The sequence below is a fragment of the Harmonia axyridis genome, chromosome 5, assembly GCF_914767665.1.
Source record: "Harmonia axyridis chromosome 5, icHarAxyr1.1, whole genome shotgun sequence".
NCBI classification, from domain to species: Eukaryota; Metazoa; Arthropoda; class Insecta; order Coleoptera; family Coccinellidae; genus Harmonia; species Harmonia axyridis.
Window position 1 is genome coordinate 6,784,631 of NC_059505.1, and position 16,675 is coordinate 6,801,305.

General features: G+C 34.5%; 1 non-coding gene across 1 annotated transcript; it reads right to left on the minus strand.

Moving 5' to 3' along the window:
* Window positions 1-2,633: 2,633 nt before the first annotated feature.
* Trnal-caa lies at window positions 2,634-2,711 on the minus strand. Its single transcript is given in 2 exon segments — window positions 2,634-2,669; window positions 2,674-2,711. It is a non-coding gene; the product is annotated as a tRNA-Leu (tRNA).
* Between the last annotated feature and the right edge of the window lie 13,964 nt (window positions 2,712-16,675).

A 16,675-nucleotide genomic window follows, 5' to 3' on the forward strand; every position in this document is an offset into this window, starting at 1 on the left:
TATTTTTCTTTCAATTCTCATTGCAGAAAAAAGCGATTTGCTACCAAAAAGTTTTGAAACGGTAGTTCATCTTAGTTTGGAATCTATGTTGAAGTTTTTTTATCTCATGAAGTTTGACAGTTGTGGTAGTAAACTAAGTTAGTATTATTATTTATATTTCAAATGTACCATTACGTAGTAAAGGACTATTCTATCCAATACTCACAAAATATTTTACTTGTTTCTAGTTATTTGGGTCATTTTCTTTCGATATTTTTCTTGAATTTCTATGTTTCTGTTCAGGCTATTCTAACTCAAACTGTTGCACTAAGCTTTGAAACGTAATTCTTTATACGAAGACAAAGTCTGAACCGAATCGAATTTGTAATCGCAGAATAATTCAAATATCAAAATTATGACATGATTGTGGTAAAACCTTCACTATCTGATATACTTTTGGTCTAGAGAAACAATTCCAATTGAAAAGATGTTAAAATCAACCAAAAAAAAAAAAAATATTCAAAACTGTACAAATTGAGTAAACGACTACTAAATTGATTATGTAACTAAATTAACATGAAGACAGACGAACGTTTCGGAATTTTTGTATTTCTTCATAAAATTTTTCCTAATCAGTGCGTAGTTCGAAACACTTATTGAATTTACAAACTCACAACTTTTATATTCATTTAACTAACTTGCATTTGAGAACACCATAGGCTAACATAAACGAAAGTCATACATAGATAGCAAACTCAACAGTTAGATCTTCTATCTTACTATCCTGTGAAATGGATATGGAAATCAAAATTTACAATTGGAAAAATAATTTCCTAGAATTCAATTTCATTTTTGGTGGACGTTGACTCTAATCGATCAATAATTAGGTACTTATTACTAGCTACTAATTATAAAAGTTTCAAAAAATTTACTGAATTCACAAACCTACAACTTTTATATTCATTTCACTGACTTTCATTTGAGAACACCAAGGGCTAACTGAAACGAAAATCATACAGAGATAGCAATCTCAACAGTTAGATCATCTATATTACTATTATGTGAAATAGATAGTCAAATCAAAATTTTCAATTGGAATAATAATTTTCGAGAATTTAATTTCATCTTTTGGTTGACGTTGACTCTAATCATTCAATAATTAGGTTCCTTATCATTATAATTAGCAAAAGATGAAATTAAATTCCCGAAAATTGTTATTTCAATTGTAAATTTTGATTTGCATATCAATTTCACAGAATTGTAAGATAGAAGATCTAATTTTTGAGATTGCTATCTTGGCAAACTTTCGTTTAAATTAGCCTATGGTGTTCTCAAACGCAAGTTATTTAAATGAATATAAAAGTTGTAAGTTTGGTTGAAGTTGACTCTAATCAATCAATAATTAGGTAATAATATAATAATAATATGCTTTTATATATTATATATACCTTATTATTGATTAATTAGAGTCAATATAACCAAAGAGAAAGGAAAGATGAAATTAAATTCCTGAAAATTGTTATTCCAATTGTAAATGTTGATTTGCATATCCATTTCACAGAATAGCAAGATAGTAAAATAGAAGATAATTAGGTACCTGAGTCTTGATTGATTAGAGTCAACATCTACAAAAAGATGAAATAATTCTCGAAAATTGTGATTCAAATTGTAAATTTTGATGATTTGCATATCCAATTCATAGAATAGTAAGATAGAAGATCTAACTAGTTACTAATTAGTAATTATAAAAGTCTCAATTCCATTGACTATTGGGTGATTTTTTTTCGATATTCTCCATCAATTTTCTAGAGTTCTAGTTTGCAATCAATATGAAGTTTTGCAAGTACTTTCAAATTGTCATTCTTCATACAAATGCAAATTTTCATCTCGATCGAAGTTGCCATTTTGAACAGGAACACAAAATTTCGAATGACCATATTCACGTAATCCTCAGTTGGATTTTCAATATCGTTTTATTAGAAAATTTAAAATTTCCTAATCATTTTCAGTCTGTGTTTTGAACAATATGTTGTTCATCGGTTAGTATCTATTATTGAATTGAAAAAAATGGTTTCATTTTTTCGAATGATAACAGAAACCGGTCACTAATAATGCATGTAGTTTATCTAATGTTTATGCTTTGGAGCCCTGAGGGAAATTCGAATTAAATTGAAACATTTATTTTATTTCTAGTCTTTGTTGAATTGGATAGCTTTTTAAATACATAATCAGGTCTTCCTTCAGTACCGAAGATGATCAAAAGGAATGAATATTTGATGGATTAATTTCAGGAATTTTTTATTCCAATATTTCGAGTGCCTTCTTCAACAGAATTCAACCAGATTTCACTATGTGTGAGAGGTTTCCAAATGCAGAAATATTTTGAATGTTTTTATCAGAAACTAAGTGGAAGATACAGTCTCGAGAAGTGGCCATACTAATCTATATGTGGAGAATTTTCAGAAAAACTAATATCGAAAGTTTTGTGAAGAAAAACCAGTTATTCAGAACAATAATATAGTACCTAACAAGTTCTGTTTTGGAATGATAATTATTTTTGGACATAACTAATTCAGTTTTATCATTCTTATATTATCGATCACGTCGAAAAAAAAAATAAAATAATAGGGATTCATAGAAAAACGAAAAAAGGAGGGCTCGTGTGGGATTTGAACCCACGACCGCCAGTTTTCTGTTGAGCCTGGTGCTCTAACCAACTGAGCTAACGAGCCGTTGTATAGATGGAAGTTGAAACAGAAACATAAACGAGAATATCGATTCACTACGTCATTTTCAAGGCCGATTAGTTTTATTCGGACGAGCGGAGTTCGTCAACTAGCGATCTTCAATTCATTTAATTCCGCTTGATATTATACTTACCTTATTTCAATCCACGTTATTTGCAGTTTAGAAGCGATACACCTATTGTTTTCTAAGCCTGAATTCATTCGAAAAAATTTGGAAACTACTGAAGTGAAGTCAGGAACTTCTATGCGCTCGTTTATTCATGCGTCAATTGCTCCCTTAGAGACCTTGTAACTGTATAAGGTATATCCAAGGGTGCAATTGGCACATGAAAAAAGGAACGCTTAAAATCTCCTAACTTCACGTCAGTCTTTTCCCCATTTTTTTCGAATACTTTTATTCTTCCCTTGAAAGATATAATCCGAATTTCTATTGTTGTGGAGCGAAGGAAGGCGCGTTCATGATTCTTCAACATACTAGTTTTTGAATGTTCATATCCTGAACAGATCGCTCTCTATGGGGTGTTCCTAAATTAGAGGTACAAAGGAAAATAAAAGATTCCTTAGATGATTTCAAGAAAAAAAATATTCCTTCTAGTCCTACTTTTTTGTGTTGATTATAACAGTTTATCACATTGTTATTGGTCTTCGCTACAGATTGGGTAAATAAGTTAGTAGAAACCTATAATTATTCTATTCATCACAGCTCACTAACTTGATTTTTAGAGACTTTTTTACCGAAATCGATAGCAGATACGAAAAAACTACAAGAGACCAAGAAGAGTAGTGATAAAGTCAAAACGGTTCGTGTTATGTGACTTGTTGCACCATCTTGCTGGAACCACATAATTTTAATACCATATCAGTCATTTCAGGCTGAAAAGAATTGGTAATCATTTGGTTATAGCGATCAGAATTGACGGTTTGACTTTTTCATTCTCAAAGGAGTACGGCCAATCACTTCACCAAACCAAATTGCAGACCATACAGTTACTTTTTATGATAATGGTCTCTCAGCAGTTATATGAGGATTTTCACTGGCTCATATGCAACAATTTTGCTTGTTAACATAGCCACTGAGTGACAAATTAGCTTCGTCACTGAAGAAAATTAGATGCAAAAAATCGTCATTCAAACGTTGTCGTCCAAGCATCCAATCAGCATATTAAGTTCTACGCATTCCATGATAAGTTTTTGTATCAACTGAACTTTAAGAATGGAGAAGCAGAGATCCAAACGCAAAATATGCTTTATCGTGCCGCAAGAGAAGCCCAAATGTAGTGCGCGCCGAGGAACGGATAAATCTTCTTCAAAATTTTAACTTACAGCGACAATGTAGAGGCCTTAAAACACCAGTAACAGTTTTACGCTGAGATGAACGATTATGTTGATCATAATCTGCCCGTATTGAGTGAAACGTACTTACTACAGAATCATTATTTTTGCAGTAAGTTTTCAGAATTTTTACACGTTCAGTGTTAGAGAAATGATCAGTAGTGTTGAAAGGCTTACTTTCAACTAAATATATGATGCTTCGGATGACAGTTCTGTATGACATATGTCATTGAAACAGGGCTGCCAAATCCGGACCACCATATGGATAAAACAGTAGGTAAATCATAAATCAATGTTTAAAATGTAGCTCAGTAAATGAAAACATACAGGAGCATTTGAATCATCATGAATTTTGTTTGAAATGTAACTTCGCAGGTGAAAATAATGACACCTTAGAATTATATTGAGGATATTCAAACCCATGGTAATGGATTAAGAGATCCCAAAAATGATCTCGTAAAACTACAAGCATTATGAGAATTCAAATGAGAATTTCGAAAACAAACACTGAATTCCTTGAGCTGGATTAGCAAGAAAAACACAATATTTAATCTTACTCAACTATAATAATGGGATACTATTACCCGAGATTTTACCCTTGTCCAGATATTTACACAAAATTTCATAATACTCCATACTCCAATTATACTTCGTTTCGTTAGATAATATTACAAGAAAATTTAATCAACTGAAAGCAGATGAAATTCATTTCAATTTCAAATTAGGAAAATGTGAAACTCTCCAATGTTAAAAGTTTTCCTTCCAACGGGGCATTGCCATCCGATCCTTTTAAAATTGCTGCAGTAGGAAATTAGATATGCATTCAAGATGCCGATACTTCTGGAAGCAATAGAGTTTTCATTTCCAAATGGTTATCTCACAATTCGCAGTAGAGCTGCATTCATTTTGGTCCATTTTCTGTGTCACCAAATTGAAAGGAAGCCATCTTGTACAAAATTGAACTACCTATTTGAAAATGAAATTGAGATTTAATGAAAGATGGAATGAAATGGATGGAAATTGAAAAATATTCAACTCCAGGATAAGTTGGCATGGAATAAAGGTCATAGGTACTGTCAGGGACGTCGGGGAGGCAGGGTAGGCAGTCGCATAGGGCGACTTGATCAACAAAAATCACATGTGTAGAAATTCAAAGTGCCGAATGACATTCAATTCGGTCATTTACAACAGGAAGGAATATCGATAAATCTAATTAACATCAAAAACCATCAAAGTTGCCACATTATTCATTATACTCATAAATAAATAATACATAACATAAATAACCACGTTATCCCCTCAAAGTGCTGTTTACGAGTTCCTAATGGACGCTTAAAAAACACATGCACTCATCAGGCTTGTCGGCGTCCGCTTTGCTAAATGTTGCTGAATTTTATTGCCACTTGGGACGGCTTCTGGATTATTTTTCTTCTCAATTCTCCAATCAGAATATTGATTCCTCAGAATGGAATGCGAAATATACGAGAAACGATTCCATTTCACCATAACCAACTCATACTTCTTAAGAAAAATAAAAGTTTTTTATTTTACCACATTCCATTATATTATATTATCTTTCATTTTTCATATCAAATTAATTCGAATTGAGAATAATGATTCATCCGCATCATCCGATTGTCTTATTCGATAATCTTAAAGAAAAAAACAAAATGTTCAAGGTTTTTATAAAATCGAAACAGAGCAGAATAACCTTAAACCGCAGGGTCCGCTCTAGAAGGGCGGCAAATAATGGAAGGTGCATTGTCTACTTTTTCCGCAAAATCTGGATTCCTTGAAAAATGTGTTGAATATATATTTTTTTTAATTTCAACGTTTCACAGATGATTTTTCAAATCAATCTTAAACATCGAGAATATCTGCAACATTTTTTTGAATCAAAAATGATGGTACATCCGCATCATTTGAATTCAGTTGAGCTCGTTTATTGTTACATTCCACATTCCCAAAAAAATTAAATTTGAATCCATAATAGTATATTCTAATAGTTGCAGAAAGGCTCCCATTCCAAGACGAATGCGAAATGCATGAATGTTGGAATTGCCTTCTGCAACGAGGATATTTTCACTATTTCAGTCAAGTTTGTGAAATATTGTCGAAATTTAATGAAAAATTTAGATTATACATCATAGTGACTTTTGTATTGTATCTTGTCAGTTGGTGTGACTGTTTCGAAAATTGACAGATTACGGAATATGAATTTAAGTCGTACGTTTTTGATTTTGAAATAATTTATAATTAAGCATTAAATTCGTGAATTCTGACGAAATCGATTTAACATCCCCAGAATTAAGAGAAACTGCGAATAATGTTGCAAACCATTTCACTATATCCAAATCATATTTTATTGACAATTGAAGTTTGTTGAAATTTGATAGCATCGTAAGTAAGATTGATCAACCACAAAACGAAAAATATAACTGAAAACAATGCTGTAATGGGTACATTACTGCACTGTTTTCAGTACACTAATGAACTCATTACGATACTGAAATAGAGAAGAAATAATTTCACTAATAATACATTTTTTCTTTCCAAAAATACTTTTCAGTTTTTCACACGAAATTTCTGAATGCAAATTCACCATCTCCCACTTCTCTTTTGCTTAGTACAAAACCCCAAACCTGCAAGAGTGCCGACTTGTATTTTTGCCGGCAGAAACGCTAGAGCGGACCCTGAACCCAGATTATCCAATATTAATGTCTTTTTGTCGATTTTTACTGGATGATGTGAACCATAAAACGTAACCTATTCCAATCAATTTTGATTTGAATTATTCAAAAACTGAAAGAGCTACGAAAAGAAAAATAAAAATGCTTATGGCTCTGTAGATCATTAAAAAAAGCGTTTGTGGACATATTTTTATAAAAAAATCTGATAAATACCTCTGTGAAAGATTGATACCCATACAGGGTGAACCATTTCAAAAGATCCGCTTAAATAACTCCTGGAGAATAGCATTCCGAAATTTGTTTCTCTATTTCAGTGTCGTAATGAGTTCATTACAGTTCCAAAAACAGTGCTGCAATGAACTCATTATAGCATTGTTTTCAGTTATATTTTTCGTTTTGTGGTTGTCTATACAGACATTCAACACACATCAATTGTCAATATAATGTAATTTGGATAAAGTGAAAAGATTTGCGACATTATTCGCAATTTCTCTTAATTCTGTTGGTGTTGGATATTTCGGCAGACATAATTCACGTATTTGATGCGTAATTATAAATTATTTCAAAATTCGAAACGTTTGATTCAAATTCATATTCCGTAATCTGTCAATTTTGGTAACAGTCAACTAAGATGCATCTTACAGTCAACTGCCAAGATACAATACAATGTCACTAGGATGTATACTCTCGATTTTCCATCGAATTTCGAGAATATTCCAGAAAAACTTGACTGAAATAGAGAAAATATCAATTAATACTCGTTGAAGAAGGCAATTCCAGCACTCATGCGTTCGAAAACTCGCTCCTTCGTCGCTCGTCTTCGAATTTCGCATTCGTGTTGGAATAGGAGCCCATTCTGCAACTTGTTTTAGAATATAATAATAATAATAAATCGACTTTATTCAACGAATGTACATACATTTGCCCTGAAAAGGCGAAGATAAGCTAAAGCTACTCTCAAACTCTTGATCTTTTCAGTTTACAAGATAAAAAAAAAGCAAAATAACAAAAATAATATAAAAAATTACATTTTACAATTTCAATAATATTGATTTTATTATCAGTAGAAGAAGAGAAAAAAAAACAAATAAACTAGTAAATACTATAATATAAAAATAGAATGCGACAACAATGTGGCTAGTTTTTTCGATCCAGCAGTTAATTTTTAATGACTTTTCTAAATTTGGTTATTGGTATTGATAGTTCCGGTTTGAAGGAATTAAAAAGTTTTACTACATTGTGAGTGAAACTGCGTTCAATACTATTCTTAGTCTTCAAGGAGACATCAAATGCAGACCTTCTATGTGACTATGTTCTACATTCGAATTTAGGTTTATCATTGATACTAACAAAGCTTACCAGGAGCAATGCTAGAGTTTATAACGAATATGCATATTAATTAGTGTTATTTCCCTGTAATTATTGAGACTTCAGAGGAACCAAGTAACCCCTCAACATGCCTCTCATTTGAAGGATTTAATCATGAAGCGGTGCAAATTCATTTCCCTTCCCATAACAACTGATGAAGCTCATTTCCATTCAAATAGACTTGTTGAACACTTACTTTGTCGAATATCGTGGAAGGAAAACAAGACTATTCAATCTAGTGAATGGATTTTATCGAGGATTTTTGTCAAAATGTTAGTTTGTCTTAGATGCTGAAAGTCTTCACGTTCTGATGCTAAATTTTTGTAGATTACTAATGTAACTTTCAATATTATTCAAGATTGAACTATCTTTTATCTTGTTTTTCAGAATGTACGCCTCACGAAATTCAATTATTAATGAATACAATATACGAATTGATCTACAAAAGTCACATGACAAGAAAAAATTGAATTAACAGGTCAATTGAAAAGTCCCTGGTCTTGCATAGTAAAACACATTTTTTTTTGGCAAAATTCGATTTTATTATTCAACATAAATGCCTTCGAGGGCGATACAGCGATTATAGCGATCTTCCAACTTTTCGATACCATTTTTGTAGTACGACTTGCCCTCGTTTTCGGCGTATACTTCATTGAAAAAGTCGCTGGGGGCCAGATCTGGCGAATACGGTGGATGCTGAAGCAATTCATGCAGTTTTGTCATTGTTTTTATTGATTTGTTACATGGCGCATTGTCTTGATGAAACAGCACCTTTTTTGTCTTCAAATGGGTCCGTTTTTTACCGATTTCATCCTTTAAACGATCCAATAAAGCTATATAATAATCGCTATTGATGATCTGGCCCTTTTGGAGCATCCCAGAATACTGATGCCATAACCTTGCCGGATGACTGTTGTGTTTTTCGTTTTGGATTCGGTTCATCGTATACAGTCCACTCAGCTGACTATCGATTGGACTCCGGAGTGGAATGATGGAGCCATGATTCATCCATTGTTCCATATCGACGCAAAAATTCGGGTTTATTGCACTTAATCAGCTTCAAACGTTGCTCAGAATCTTTAACACGTTCTTGCTTTTGATCGATTGTCAGCTCGCGCGGCACCCATTTTACACACAGCATTCTCATGATCAAATATTCGTGAATCATATGATGTTAACGTTAGGATACCTTCACAATGTCTGCTATCTCGATCAACTCCACTTTACGGTCATTCGAAATTATTTTGTCAACCTTTTTTTGATTTTTTCGTCGGTGACAGCCTCCTTTGGGCGTCCACTTCATTCGCCGTTTTCGGTGCTCACTTACACAAACTTAGCTTACCAATCAAAGATGGTTAATTTTCCTGGTGCAGACTTCGAAAACTCTTCATCAAGTCAAGATTTTGCTTCAACTGTATTTTTCTCTTCAAAAAGCAATACTTTATCAGCACACGACATTCTTTTTTTTCCATCTTTTTTCGAATAACAAAAGTAGCTACACTCACAACGCAATATCACACGAACTAATGGTCGGACTGCTGTCAAAGTTTGACACGTATCGTTTGAAGGTTGGTTTTAACTAAAAATCATATGGATTTAATACTAGCACCGCCATCTGTGCATCAGACCGGGGACTTTTCAATTGGCCCAACTACCTACTTTCAATACGATGTCATTTATAACTTTGTTGGAAATATTTTGATGAGGAAAAGAAACGCTTATGAGAAAAATACCGAAAATACCTCGTTCATCTCGTATTATTTCTAATCTTCCGTCTGACAATCTTCGCACAATCGGCGAAGAATCATTTCTCAAACTTCATCATCATTTTCAGCTAACAACCCATTGTCGGATTAACCCTCCCTTAGTTTTGTCCATCTCTCTATATATTTTTTCATCAACTTCTTCCAAATTTCCCGGTTTTGAGCTTGCTGTCTCCAGTTTGTGCTAGAAGTCTTTTAATATCATTAGTCCATCTTGTTTGCGGTCGCCCTCTACTTCTCGAATTGCTGCGTGGCCGCCATTCCACAATTCTGCGAGTCCAGCGATTGTCTGACACTCTGGTTAAGTGACCAACTCAACTCCACTTCAGTTTATATATTCGGGTGACCTAATCTGTCACCCGGGATCTCTCAAACTTACATGGGTCAAAATACTATGTAACGGGACATTCCAACAGAAACTGAAATTCTCTATGGTCCTCAAGAAGTTATATATACTATATAGGGTATTTCCAAATTAGACGTGAACCTTGAAAGAAGTGTTAGTATCACTCATTTGCTGTCGTTTGAGTCATATTTATTGATAACCTAAAATCAACAGTTTCCGAGATATTTGAGTTCTTGTGTTTTTCAAAAAATTTCTCACCTTCATTTTTAGTAGATTTTTTCTATGTTGACCAAGTTTGATTCAAATTTTTGATTATTTTCATCAGAAAAGGATATGATGTGTATGAAAAAAGCAAAACTATGCTGTATTAGATGTTGAATAAGAATGAATATGATTTGAAAGTTGTTATATGAAGAAAAGAATAGTATATTTCTAATATAAATTCGACTGCAACTGTCGAATTCCACAATTCATGTATGACAAAATAATTTTAAAAACTTGCCAAATTCCTTCTTCATTTCCTAAAAAAGTTTTAGTTAGAATGCAGTCACATGTTTTTTTTCAGCAGATTTTGATTTGAAAGGAGAAAGAAGCAAAGAAAGGAAAGTAATGAATTAACTGGCCAACGTCCAGTAAGTGCTCACTTCCCAGACGCTTTTTCTCTGAGAAAGTAGCATTTTCCAGCCTAGTCCGGAAAGTACGTACTTTCCGGACTAGGTCGGAAAAGAATCACGTCGTTTATGTCATTGTGAATATGAAAATTTCGGTAGGTGTATTTTTAATAAAAGCAGTTGATCATGACCATAGCAACCAAGAAAACGGCTGTAAGTTCATATGAAATTAGTTGTCAACAATTTGCATGTTTCCGAGATTCCGAACGAAGCTAAGACTTGCTTTTCTTTAAATAAATGCAAAATTTGTAATCACAGAACGTATCCAACGCTTGAAAGATATTATGCACCAACGCTCCTGAAATTATTATCACTGAAGCATACGTTGGCAAGTTCATCATCTTATTCGACCTAGTTTTCATTGACAGCATGTAATTGAATTCTGACAGTACACTGTCAATTATATTCGAATATTATTGTGCAGGAGATTCATCGATTCGCTGTTCTGCATCTTTGTTCTCGTACTACATCTTGAATAATAATTAGAATAATTAATGAGCAGATGTTGAGGTTCCTGTAGGACTAGTTCAATCCATCGAATTCATACATTTGGAACAAACAGTTGCAACTAATAGTCTCCAAGGATGATTTTTCTTGCGTGCTTGTCTTGTTTATAGTTTTCATCGAAAACAAAGCTTGTTCATAACACTTTTTTCTTAAAATTATCCAAGGAATCTCTCACGCTGTATATAATTTTTGGTTCCTCTCGAATATCCATTTTTTTTTCGAATTTTTTCTTTTATTCCCTCCAATAACCGATTTCGTTATTATTGCCTACTTTAAGTGAGATCAGTTTGAGACCTCAGCATAAATATACATTGCTTCAAAATGAGAAAGGATTGAAGGAAATTAATTGTATCAAACATAGGAGATCGCTAGGAATTGAACGTCATCGAGAAGATTTTCTATAACATCAATAGTCCAATTACTGACTCTGCTGAAATGTCAGTATATCTTCGTATTTTTGATAGATCGTCCTTACCTTCACCCAATGAGGTTTGATGATTGATAACTTCTCGTTTCATCAATTTTAGGGATCAGAAAAATTGTATTAGCTTGATATAATGCTTTGAAATAGGATACGAGTTGACTGGATGTATTTGGATGAATATTGGAGGTCACATGGGGTTGAACTTTATCGAGAATACCTTATACAAGGTGTCTCAAGAGAACGTTTATATGCGTTCAGTTTACAGCTTGAACGCAACGCGCAGATGATATGGCAAATGGTAGCCTCAATATTGGGAATTTATTTATTTATTAATTAGTCGCTCTGGAGTATTTCTCGGGTGCGGATCGAGCGTTGTGCGTACTAGAAATTTACGAAAACTGTGATTCTGTGACTGTAGCGCGAAGAAATGTCTCCAATATTCGAGGTTTTCGTTACTTAAATGACTCGCCAAGCATTCCTATCATTCGGAAATGGGTTACAAAGTTTGAGGAGACCGATTCCACACTAGATAAACCAAAACCCGAGTGTCCAAGGTTATTGAGAACGTAAAAGAATGTGGAAAGTATCAATCGATCTGTGCTTTCACTGTGAATTCGATATACCGCATTTTGCGAGAATATCTGAAGCTGCCCCTCTATAAAATTCAATTGGTGCAATAATTGAAAACTCAAGATGGCCTTCAGCGGTTAGAATTCGTAAACCAGGTAATTGAGCATTTACAAACATTTACCAACAAAAACTTTCTACCTATTGGTAACCAAAGACCATGGTTGCTGCAGGATAGATCAAAAAAGCTCCAGTGTGTATCTGCCACATTCATTGAAATTTTCAGGATAGATTCGGATATAAAACTATGTTGGTTAATGAACCAAATTCTCGACCAAATTCGATTAGGGGTTCCGTAAAGCTGTTCGGTTGTGTTCTGAACGAAATATTATGATGATCACATTATCAAAACCATAGAAAATTCAACAAGAATACTAGAAAAGAAGCATCCAATATTTCCGTGATTACAGATTCGATCTAAATGAGATTTTCCATGTATATAGAGAACGAGCTCCAAGCTTCGTTCAGAATGTTCTGCTAATAGCGGCTATAGAAGACGAATCGGAAAAGTAAGAAAGTACTGACGTGAAATACTCTATTTCTGTAGTGGATCGTCCGTGGGTCAAACTAGCTGGGTTAGGTAGCGACAACCTCCCCGGTTTTGGATGAAATGTTCCGATACATAATTTGAACCATGATAGTTAGAGGGATAATTTTTTCTAGACTATTCATTGATTGTCTGACGAAACAGGAGAAATAATACTCATACTCATACTCATACTCATACTCGTTTATTTCCCTCAAAACTTTACAGGGTAGGTCAATAAAATATAAGACAAAGTATACCTACAGATGTCCTGAACATTAGTACACACGTTAATAACATTTAAACACATATATCATAAATATATAATACATATACAAAATTGACTAGTGAATATAATGACTAGAATTGATGGTTCATGAATTCTTCTATGGAATAGAAGACATTTTCAATAAGTAAGTTTTTCACAAGCCTTTTAAAGGTCGCTCCACGAAGTGATGTCATGTGATCGGGAAGTTTATTGTACATCTTAACACCATTGAAGATGTACGTATTTTGTGTTCTATTAATGCGGTGGCTGGGAATCACAATTTTGTTTCTGGATCGCGTAAGGTGGTCATGAACATTTGAGTGTTTCGGGAGTTTTTTTCCATGAACGTAGAGCAGACACTCGAGCATGTAGCAGCATGGGGCGGTAAGTACTTTGTATTTTTTGAACAGCGATCTGCAACTTGTCATTTGATTAACTCCAGCTATCAACCTTATCGCTTTCTTCTGTTTCAGAAAGACCCTGAGTGCATCCGACGACGCACCCCACAGGATAATACCATAGGTCATTCGTCCATGGAACTGAGCGTGATAGGTGAGGAGTGCTTCGTTTTCTGTGAGCATATTTTTTATTTGTCTTATTGCAAATAATGATGTGGAAAGCCTTTTACACAATTCAGTCACATGATCAGTCCAAGTCAAATTTCCACTGATGCACATCCCGAGCAAAGAAATACTCTCTTTATTATGGCTTTTGGTTGTTATTACTAGCCTTTGTGTTTTATCAGGATTCACCTTCAAGTTGTTTCCATTGAACCATTCAACAGCTTCCTGAACAGATTTTTCAGCTTTTTGCTGGAGTTTTCTATTATTTTGTGCTCTATTCAAAAAGGATGTATCATCAGCGAAAATGATCCTCTCATCCGCGGCAACGTTATATATCATATCGTCTATATATACTAAAAACAATAACGGACCCAATATAGACCCCTGGGGCACACCAGTAGCAATGCATCTCCTTGAAGATTTCTTTCCACTAATATCTACTATCTGATATCTATTTTGCAGATATGATCGAAAAAGTTCGAATGCTGGGCCTCTGATGCCGATATACTCCAGTTTAGATAGTAGTTTTTCATGGTTGACGCAATCGAAAGCCTTCGTCAAGTCCATACAAGTTAGTATTGCCTCCTCTGAATCGTCCAACGATTGCAAGACGAATTCAATTATCTCCACCAGAGCAGAGGTAGTAGACCTACTCCCCCTAAATCCATGCTGATGATCACTCAGTAGCGAATGATTCTCCAAGAATGAGACCAATCTAGATTTTATGAGGGACTCAAATATCTTTGACATTGCTGGCAACAGTGATATTGGTCTATAATTGTGGCACAGTTCTTGGTCTCCTTTTTTATAAACTGGTATATAAATAAGCGAGGTACTTTGAATTTTTTGTCAAAAGCATTTTCGTTTCCTCAACAAAATTTTTCAAAAAAAGTAATAAGTGACATTGTGTTGAGAGTTGGAACTTTAATTCTATTTTAGCATGGAATGTCCCTTTACAGATCGATTGAGTAATTGTATTTCATGATCTTCGGGGGCTCATATCAGTGGCGACGCCAGCTTTCAAAAATAGGGATGGCCAGACCTTTTTTGGGGGGAGGGCAAAGTAAATCGAAATTATAGTTCTGCTAATCTTGTAATTATTTTTGCCTTAGTATGTTCAATTTTAGGGGGGGCAAACGCCCCCCCCCCCCTTTTTTTTTAATGGAGGGAAATCCACCTTATGGACACCCAACAAATCTCGACAAATGTAAAACTGCTGTCGGCACCTGCTGGGTAGTGTGAAGCTCTCTTGAAGGGCATACTCACTAAAAACCTCCATTACACCTCCGCCGAACCCGTAGAGAAAGGTTTCAAGGACGCCAAACTTCCTCTTACGCATTCAGCCTCAGTGCAGCCGGCTCACCAAGGGTTTGGTACTCTACAGCGGAATGTCCTTCTTGTTTCACGCTGTCCTGCCCTGAGGAGTGTGGGATAGGACAGAAGCAATTCGTTGAAGGTGGCAGAGTCATTCAGCAGGTAGCCTAAAAAGCGAGAGGCAACTACCCATCAATGATCTCCCTCGTTCCGTGGTTTCCCCCATATCTCTGATTAAGGAACTCAAGCCTGGGGTATTTCACTTCAGGGACTTGGTCGGCAAGCCTCCCGCCTTAGAACTTATCACCAAGATACTGATTTGAAGAAGGTTCTGTGCAGTGAAGTTGTTTATCTAGTAAACAGAAATAGAATAACTGTAACTCAATATTAATTTAAATGGATATCTATTAGGTGAAGAAACAGTCAATCAAAATCTAGGGTTATTTCTTTAGGAGTCTATGTATCAAAGCGGAGCGAACTAGATTGCTCTTGTATTATGTTAAATTGTTACCTCTTGCATTTTGTTTTCTCTAAGCGGTTGTCATGTTTGTAAAGGAATGTGATTATAAGGTTCCACAGAAGCGATGTTTCCTCTTGATAATCCATTTGAGGGTTGCTGCATATTTTGTTGCTGCTTCCCCGAAAATGCCTGGTTGCTTTGGTCTACATTTCCAGTTAATCTAAATAAAAGAAATATTTCAATATGTTTCATTTCAAATGGAGTTTTTGTTTAACAACCTGATTATTTTCATGAACAGTTACCCTTAGCGATATATAGGGTGATTCATTGAAGATAATCGATTGACTTCAAAAGAACCCTACAGAAATCCAGAACTTAAAATTGTCATTCTATATAACCGGAAGTTGCATAACAATTGACTCTGGTCTTGCGACATTTGCGAACTTGCTCAACTAACGCAAACCCTTAGTCTTCACAGCGTAGAATCAGCCTCAGTTTGTGCAGGGAAGTTATAAGGATGGGGGTTTTTATAGAGAGTTCAGTAGTTTTGACTGTGAGCAGTGGGGTTCAGCAGAGTACTTAGATTCGAGGTTATCAAATTCTACTTTAAAGCAGGCAGTTACTACAAGCCCTTCCACCACGACAAGGTGCTAACCTCGGAAGAGATCACCTAGCCCACCTAGCATCGCCACTGGCTCATAATTTTGAAAATTAAGAGACCAGGAAGTCCAGACTCCCAAGTTGAGAGTTGAGTTCAGAATATTGAATAGAATATATTGAAGCAAAAATTTACAATATTAGAGAACGTTGATCATCTTCATGACAGTATGACTTTGAATATCTTTATAATAGTGAACAAGATCAAGCACAAATCTAATACAAGGTTGTCAGAGAATGGATTGAAAGTTCATACGACATTTCTTGAAGAAATTACATCAATGTTAATTTGTACAAAATCTCCTGAGTTTCAGAATCTCCTAGTGCTTTCTTCATTTTTTTTTTTGATATTGGTATTAATTCATACACAATATGATGAATACAATAAAAGAAATAATAAACCAAGAAAAAATCATTATTTTGCGCTACACGT